Consider the following 9,802-nt stretch of genomic DNA (forward strand, 5'->3'; position numbering starts at 1 on the left):
TTCTAGTTATAACAAAATAAGTCCTGGGGAAAATGTACAGATTGTTGACTATAGTTAATAACTCTGTATTGTATATTTGAAAATTGTAAGAAAATAGATCTTAAGAGTTCTCATCACAACCGCAGTGATTATTTCATAATATACACACATATTGCATCATTATGTTGTATATCTGAAACTAATATAATGATTTGCACCAATTGTATCTCAATAAAAAGAATGAAATGGTTTACGTCACATCAGTTATTCAATTCTTTTATAATATGAGATTTCTGAGTAGAAATTATAATTGATCATTTTTAAGGGCCATTATTAGCCAAAACTATCATTGGATAGAATCTTTCTTCTTACTCTTGTTTTCAGACACTTGTGTTTTCCAAATCTCCTTGTCATTAGCTGTAGTTGACCTGCTTAGCTGATTCTTGTTCATCCTTTAAGCCTCTGGTTTAGTTGCTTTCTTCCAGCAAGGATTCTGGCCTAGGTGGTATCCTGCCCTTGACTGTGTTTATGTCCTGCTAGATTGTAATCTCTTTAAGGTCAGGAATAATGTGTCTGGCTTGATGTTCTATACAGCACCCAGCATACTTCCTTGAGCTTCTTATGCATTCAGTGCATGTTTGTTGAACAGATGCACCAACTCATTTCCTGTAAGCACTACTTATAACAAATTGAAAAAAATGATGAAATACATTGTTGTTATAGATATTCATGTGGTATAGAGCAGATCTAATTTTGCGTTATGTGGTTCGGTTTATGAAAAATTATTTATTCAATCCTCTTTCAGAGTTTGATTCACATACGCAGCTATTATATGAATAAATTCATACCATTTCAGAGAGCCATAGGATGAAAAGAATATATAATGGTTGTCAATTTTCCTTAAAAAACAGCGATTATAAGCAACTGTTTCTCACATTGTTCATTTTATAAGCAATGTATGAACTCTGCATTTAAATAGGAAAATTGAATGAATTCTAAAATCAGAACCTAACATATTTTGAATCATTATAGTTCACTCAAAAAGAGTCTTAAGGACACTTCTATAATCCTGTATGTTACTCGGAACCTCCAAGGATACCAGGACACCAGCGATGGCAGTATAAACTTTGCTTGTGTTTGTTTGGATGATTTATGGGGAGTTGGCAGCGAAGGTAGAACATGAGCAATTTGAATTAATCACATCATTAAATCTTTCCATCTGCCCGAGTCGTTGCCCTATGTCTGTGACATCTTCCTTTTTCCTCTTTCCTCATTTCTTAGCCTGTGGCACTAAGCTCTCCTGTTATAACATCAGCACTAAGACTAAATCTGCTGATGGGGTACATTCCTGTTCACCACTGTCCCCCATACACTTCTTGATCATCTTCCTCATCTTTCTCTTATTGTCCCAAATACTTATCCATATGTCATTGACCTATAGATATGAACACCCATGTCCACTGGCTATGCAGACCCCTTACATTGGCATATCTCTAAGTTTTGGCATCCGTGGATGGGTCTCTTGTGCTGGATGCTTCTCGATGCTCTCTGGAGACCCTCTTCTATAGGAAGCTGCTCTCAGCAAACTGTCAAGTTAGAAAGAAAATAATGAATCATTAGCTGAACAGTAAATATCTGATAAGGCTTAATGTACCAGTCTTCACAGTAGTGCTTGCATTTTCTTCTGGAAATAATTATTTGAAAAAAAAAAAGAAATAAAAAAGAGATAATATTAAGGTCTAAGGTACAGACAGGATAATAAAGATTTGGGAAATAAATGGAGTTTCCTGATGTGAGGAAGGCCACACCTAAGTTACTTTATAGTTTGGGGCCATCCATGCATTTTTATGATGATCCAGTCAAAAATAAAAAATAAAAATGTGTAAACATTTTTTAAAAATTGACTCAATTTTTTTTTAGTGACTAGGCAACCACAGTCACATTAATTGTACATGTGGACACAGCTTTAGTTGTTTCTTGGGAATTTTGAATTTAATTAAACATGACTACACTAAGCCTAAAAGGTCTTTATTTAATGAGAAACTTTCTCCCCCTTTCTATCATCACAACAAAGAAATAATCTCATAGCAAAACACAACTCTAAAACTTTCAATTAAAAGTTTCATGTCTAATTTCTAAATTTCTAAATTAGCATTGAAATATTTCCTCTTCTTTTCTCCTTCATTCCCTACTGCAAAGAGTTATTGAAAACTAAACACAAAATATCCGCCCCCACAGCTCATATAACCTGCATATAAATAGAGAATATATGTCAACTTTCGACGTACAGATTCACCAAGTAAATAATAAACTTTTAATGATTTCAACACTAACAGGGAAGAAATGTCTTAACCACAATAAAATCGGTGTCATTGGGAAAAAAAATTATTTTACATTTCTGTATTAGTAGTAGTTGTACTGTTGTTACCTTTTCATAAAGTGAAGAAAGTGGCTGATCTTGTTTGTTATTGGATGAAAGTAAACATCATTTTTAACACAGAATAGAGTTTACTGTGTAACGTGCATCCAGGACGGAGCCTAGAAAAGAAGATCACTCATTAAAAGTGTCACTTATTACAACAGTTATAATCAATAGAGCATTTAACATCACATTTTATTGCAATGAATGGGGGAGAAACATGAAGACTGCAGTGCACTCTTGTAAATGGTATGACTTGTAAATGTCAGTGAGGACTTATTTAACACTAAAGGGCTATAAGAATTTGCAATGGGAGTTTTAAAATGCATCCAAGACAGCTGAAGGTTATATGAGGAAAGGGCAGCTATATATAGTATGCACACATGCAGGTAATGTAAAATATGAATGGGTGAAAAAGAACCCAACTCAGTTCTAATTGGAGGGTTCATTATATTTGGTATTCTCAAAAGTGCATGTATCAAAGCCTGTAAGTTTGGCATTATAAATATTTTATTGCATACCTTGTTTTATATTCACAGAAAGCAGGCTTTCTTTTCTCAACACAAGCAGTATATACGTACAGATAGATAGCAAACAGCAGCCTGATAGATAAATGCAACTGAGAATACATCATTCAGATGAAGGGCAATCTCTTTCTGGGAAACTGTCTCGAAGTCGATAATATGCATTATTTAACTGCACAAAGTGTTTGTCTCTCCACCCGACCAAGTTAAATTGGGCTCCATTGTTCTGGGTGTTACTCTACAAACTTATACCTGATGGGAAAGGTTCTTAGGAATTTTCAGAGCCCCACATCTTCGTGTTTGCACAGTTTCTTGTAGAATAGTCAGGACATTCTGACCTGGGAGGAGAATCGACGTGATATGATAACAGGAGCCGCCGTGGTTTCACTTGACCAGGAAATAAACGGCACGGATTACAAAACCCATCTCCGAGAGATGGCCTGGCCATTTTCAAAGAAAAATTCTCTGTTAAGGGACTAGTTTCAGTTTCTCTCCATGGATTTACTTCAAGTCGAGAACACGAGAGAAACTCCATGAGAAAGATCGATATTATGTTCTGAACAGGCTGCAACAGTTAAAAATGCAATATTATGATTTTTACAATACAAGTTTAATTAGCATTCTTCCAAAGAAAAAAAACGAAATAAAGTCTGGGATACTGTATATTTCAAACACACAAAAAATTATTGTAATATTCAGGCCTTTTTAGTGGTAGAAAGGAAAAGAGGGAGGAACTCATAGAAAGACAACACTTCATAAGCTTTCCCAAACATCGCAAAATTAGCAGTTCAACTCTCTCTATGAATGGATAAAATGATTTAGCATTTCCTTTTAATTGGTCAGTGAAAACTGTCACTTTTCGTACAAGGACAATCAATCAGCAAAGGAGGGCAGTTGCCTTCTGTTTCTGATAATTTCTAAAACAGGGTAGAGTTTCTGGTTGTTTTTTTTTTTTCAGATTTCTGAAAACAATACCAATAGACTAGAAAGTTCATTTTCACACACTACCTAACAATTGCAAGCTAACAAAATATATAAAGCAAGCCCAAGGTAGAATAAGAAAAATATTAGATAATAATGTGATAGGCATTGTGTTAAGATCTCTAGACATGTTCTATTAGCACATCTGCTGTAACAAGTTACACACATTTAGTGGTTTAAACCACTCAAATTTATTCTCTTACAGTTCGGGAGCTCAGAAGTCTGAAGTGGATCATAGGGCTATGTTCCTTCTGGAAATTCTAGAGGGGAAGCTGTTTCCTGGCCTTTTCTAGCTCCTAGAAGCTGCTCCCTTTCCTGGACTCATGGACCAGCATATCATTCTGAACGCTGCTCTCCTCATTACAGCATCTCTAAATTGACCTTCCTGCCTCACTGCTAGATGGAAAGACCCTGGTGGTTATATGGGGCCCACGCAGATAATTCAGATACGTCTCCCTTTTCAAGACCCTTACTCATGTCTGCCAAGTCCCTTTTTCTATGGAAGGTAACGTATTCACAGGTCCAGGCATCACGATGTGTTCATCTTCGGGGACCATGATTTTCCCTACCACACATAGACATTTTAGAAATGTTGTATCATTTCTAGCTCTACTTACCTTATGTCTGCTACTTGACCTTTATTATCTATTGCTCTGAAACTCTCTGTTCAATACTGGGAAAGAGGGGAGAAGGCCAGCTTAACTACTGGATACGCAGGGAACAGGAATGACATTGTTTTACTGAGGTCTTCAAGTTTTGTCCACACAAACCCCTCCTCAACCTATCTACCATATAGCAAAATTGATTCAAATATAAAAGGATTCGATTTTAATTGCCTTTTTTCTGCTCAACTCCAACATGCTCTTTCTTGCAATGGGGCAAATGAGCTGGGAATGATGGATCGTTAGGCAACATTTCTGGGAGAGGAAGAGAAGTCGGAAAATTGATCCACATGCAAGATAATAAAACCGCGATTACTTAGGGAGAATATATTTCTACTTAGGGAACAATGGGATTGTAATTATTGCATTATCTATGCCAAGAAAGACCATCCAGTGGAATTACGGGGGACAGGAAAGTGTCTTGCCATCCTGCTGACAGTCTTACATTGGCAGGATTGTGCTTCAACTTGGAGAAAGACATGGTGTTTACTCTTCTTTTGAGGAAAGGAAATAAAGCAGAAAATGAGGATTTTTTTTGCGGAGATGGGGTCTCATTTTTTTATTATCTTGTGTACACTGACATTGCACAGTAATGAAATTCTAAGTATTCATATCTGTGCCTTCAGGGTAACTAAACCAACGATTTAATGAAGTTTACCTACTTTAGGTTGGTTTTGTGAAAGTAGTCTTTACGTAAACCAGTAGTTTTCAAATTTCATGTTCTAGCGAAAATCAATTTAAATAAGATCTAGTTTTTGTTTATGAAAATAGTTCTTATTTTCCATTTTGTATTAAAACAACTAATTTTGAATCTTATAGTTCTGACCTAAGTCAGAACATATCTTTATATGTTTAAGTAATTATTACTGAGGCCTCACTCAGGGTAATTAACTGAGTTTCTCTCCTTCTATAAAAGCCACTTCTTCACATGTGCTCTGGGTCCCAACTTCTCTTACATCCTCAAGGACTTCGCCCCTTGCATTTGCATGTCTTGATCATGCATTCTTAAATTTCTCCTCTCTGCAGGATAATTTTCGTCAGCAGAGAAACTCCCTGTAGAATCATCAATATTAAAACCAAAACTAAACTGAAAACAAACAAAGCTTCCCTTGATCCCTATCTTTCCAGCGCAATTTCTCTCCACTCCTTTATAGCCAAACACAGCCTATGGGTGTTTTTGGTCCCATTCATTCATTCATTCTTTGTGGTTGGTAAGGCAATAAGAAAAATACAGAGAATAATGTAATGAACACTCATGTACTTCCTACCTACTTTTGTCAAATCCTAACGTTTTGAAAAATGTGCTTCATCACTTTTTAAAGTTAAATAATTCAATAAAGACAAACCTTTCTTATACCTCCCAAATCTCATTCCATTCCTCTCTTACAAAGGTGTCAGTGCTGTTCTGAATTTTTGTCTATTGTTTATCTTCTTTCTAACTAGTTTTCTCTTTTCAATCCTATCTGACTTCGCCACTCAGCTGTCTCACAGTGTGTCAGGTTCAAATCTTGGACTCTTAGTCCTTATAACTCGCTTCTGTTTCTCTTTGTCATTTCTAAGTCAGTGTTATCATGACCTACCTAGTTGTTTAAGCCAGAAACACGAACGTCTTTCTTGCCTCTGTTTCTGCTTCTCCCCACACTTAACCTACGACAGTTGTTCTGGATTCTGTCTTCAAAGCATACACTCTGGTTCTTTGTCTGTTTGAACTCCCATTGCTCCACTCTCCATCAATGGTGGTTGATTCCTACAGTCTGAATTCTCCAGACTCCCGTGGGAACTGCCTTCGAGTCGGACTTTGTCAATGGGAAGCATTGTGACAGCAAAAGAGACCTACAAGCCTCTTGCCTCGGGCAGCGTCGCCTGCAATGGCTGCATCGTCTGACTGGCTTCAGTTCCTTCTTACCTGGTCCACTGTGGTTTCCACTCCCACCGATGACACCACCTGGGATCCTCCTCTCTCCAGCCCTCCAGCCTGGAGGTGATAGTGGCTTCCCGATGCTGTTCATCCACCAACTCATGTTTAGCTTCTCGTCAGTGCCATCAGAGGGATAACCAATTCCTTGCATTACATGGAACACCCTCAAGACTAACCCACGATTTTGCCCATATTGCCCGGCATTTTTCTTATACCTGAGACAGGATTGGATTTGGCTCTGGGTTGCCTCAGCTGTGTGCTCTACTTTTTCCTTTCCTCATTTTAAGATCCTTTGACTTTTGCTTTCCTAATTAGACCCTGAATGATACAATATATTTCCCCCCTGGCTTGTTGCCTTCCAACGTGTCCCTGGGCTTTCATTCTTAACTCTCCAACCTATTCTTTTCACAGTAAGGTAGGCCATATCATTGGCCTACGTAAAACCCTACTTACCTTTCACTGCACTTGGAATGCTAAACAAAGCCCCAGGCCTGGCCTACAATTCTTTAATCTCAGCCTGTACGACCCCTCAACCCCCTGAACTCAATACTCCATAGTCCTGCTACTTCTTTTTTCTTCTATTGGAAATGACGAGGCATTTTTTTTTTTTCCCCCTCTCTCCAGAATCTTGTTCCATGCTATTCTCTCTGCTTAAAATGCCATCCCCCTCCCTGACTCCTGGCGGAGGGCATTTCATCCTTTGGGCTTCGTTTTAAATCATCTCCTCACAGATCTTTTCTGAACACACAAAACAAAACACATGCTCTCGTGACTGCCTTTTGGAAAAATTGTCTATTTCATTGTTCCTTGGATGTAATCGCAACGTGCATTTATTCCGTCACTTATACGTTCATCGGTTCAGTGTCTGTCTCTCCTTTCATCCACAGTTTGGAAGCTCCGTGACTCTGGACCCATGATGGGTCTGTCCCCCGCCTTTCCTCAGTGCCCCTCATAGTAGCTAATACAGAAAAGATGATCCATAAGTATTTGCGAACATGTGTTAAGTTCATAAATGGAGGGATTCTTAAAGTTTATTTTTTAACTACGCTGACAAAGAATTAGTTTGGATTTGAAATTGAACACGGTCGAGAATAGTGCGTGATTTTGCCTCTGTCGATAAGCATTTTTCTCACAGACCTGAGACAGTGTTTGGCTTGTCTTCAGGCTGCCTCCGCTGTGCGCTCTGCTTTTGCCTGGGTGCTTCTTGAACTTTTACATTTGATACCTACAGAAAGCAAAAGAAAACCAGGTAAAATCTGGAGCTAACTCTCTCAGAATGTAAAAAGATTTTCTGGATAGAAAAAAAAAAAAGGTTCTTTTCAATAAATCTCCAGGAAGGCGTATTTTCCTTACTCATTTTCATGATTCTTCTTCTCAGCAGTCTCTCCTAAAAATAGTTGCCAACCGTGGCTGAAAGCGAGCATTGCAGACTGGAGGCCACGGATACAGAGCAAAGGGCGATGTGAAAGGGAGGGGCTGGAACGCATGTCTGCTCGGATGAAGAAACCATCAGCAGACTGTACATTAAATGAAAGGGGCAGTGATACAGTCAAGAAATTCCATTTAAAATTAGACACGTGAAATGACACCATTAGGATTTACATACAGTTATTTTTTTTTATTTTTCTTGCAAATATCCATCCTTAAGCATGGAAGACCAAATATACCATCGTCTATAATTATCTATCTTTCCTTCTCTTTGAGCAATGCCTTGTTGCTTAGGAACCAGGGTGACAGGTATGCCACAAATACATCTTCAAATCATCCTTTTTTTTTTTTTTTTTTTTTTGCTGGATCGATTTTTGTCACACTGCTTCTATTGTTAGGAAGGTTCATTAGAATACATGCCTTATTGTGTATTTGTTTGTTTGGAATATGTACAAACTGTGTCAGTCCAATTAAGTATGAATAAAATATTCTAGTTTCCATTTGTCTTTCAATTTATTATCTGACATAACTTGGCTCCTGTGGAAAGCAACTATTTATGTATCAAGGAAAAATACAGTTAAAAGGTGATTTATCTAACAAACTCTCAGCTGAAGCTCTTCCAACTGGTAGTTTCTTTCACACATAGTACAATAAAAACTAATATTTACAATGATTATATTAAACAGATAATGACCCCGAGTCATCACAAAATTATCCAATTAATTTAATGCCAAATTTTATGCACTAGAGAATGAACTCTCTAAAAAATGGTTTGCCCCCAAATCCATGGTAAATGATGGGCCAGGGACTGCGGTCTGAGTATTCAATATCTCATTCTGTGCCTGAAATTTCCTTCCTGCCACAAATGTTGTCTGTTTGCAATTATTCTCTTATCAATTCCTCAATTAGAGCCAAAAGTTATCTCTGTGGTTTTGAATGTCAAAAGCATTTTCATTTCAAAGTTTTTTTATCTTTATACTTAGTCACAGTGATTGCTCATTTAATAAACTCTGATGACAAATTTCTTTCAAAGCTTCTGTATAATCATAATCATTTATATAAAATATTATTTTTCTTTTATTAAACCATTATTATGTTATATTTGCTTGCAAAAAGAATATCCAGAAGCCCATGTAAGTTAAGTAGGTAATAATCACATGAACACTCATGCATTCACTGCATAATGTATTAACTAGCACATAACCCACTTAGTTGAAGCTACTTTTGTGTTTCTATATGTTCCTCCTCCCTCTTAATGTTAAGCATCTTTGTCATTCTTGAGTCTCTGAAAACTCCTAATCTCTGTAGGGTACATGGTAATTCTGTTTAGTGCAATTAAACAGGAAAATTTTCCTTTATTTTACTATGTTCCTGAATTAATTTATTCATCGAAACTATCATTCATTCAATCCTTAATGAAACCAGATAATGTGCCAAGAGATAAGAAGTGATATTATATTACATTAAGTAATACAATTGTATGCATTATATCATAGACTATATATAGAAGTGTGTATGTGTGTGTGTGTATGTAACCAATTTCTACATATTTCTCAAAATATTTTGCCTAGTATCAAAGGCTAGACTATTTAATCGGACATTGTACATTTCTTTGATCTTTAAATTGTTATGATATTCATCAGTTATTAAACATTTACTGCATGCTAAGCACTCTATAATTGCCATCTCTTTTCATCCTTATGACAACTTTATGAGGTGGTGTGGTATTTGGGGTATGTGAAATGCTGTGCCAAGCACCCCCAAATCTCAGTGAAAACAAAGAGAGGTTTATTTCTTGCCCATTTCACGACTCCTTTTCTTCAAGCACTGTTTCTGAATCTAGCAATTCTAGGCCCTTTGACCACTATCTCTGCTCTCCACACCCTGAGCC

The sequence above is a fragment of the Pteropus medius genome, unplaced genomic scaffold (assembly GCF_902729225.1).
Source record: "Pteropus medius unplaced genomic scaffold, Ma_sr-lr_union100, whole genome shotgun sequence".
Classification (NCBI taxonomy): Eukaryota; Metazoa; Chordata; class Mammalia; order Chiroptera; family Pteropodidae; genus Pteropus; species Pteropus medius.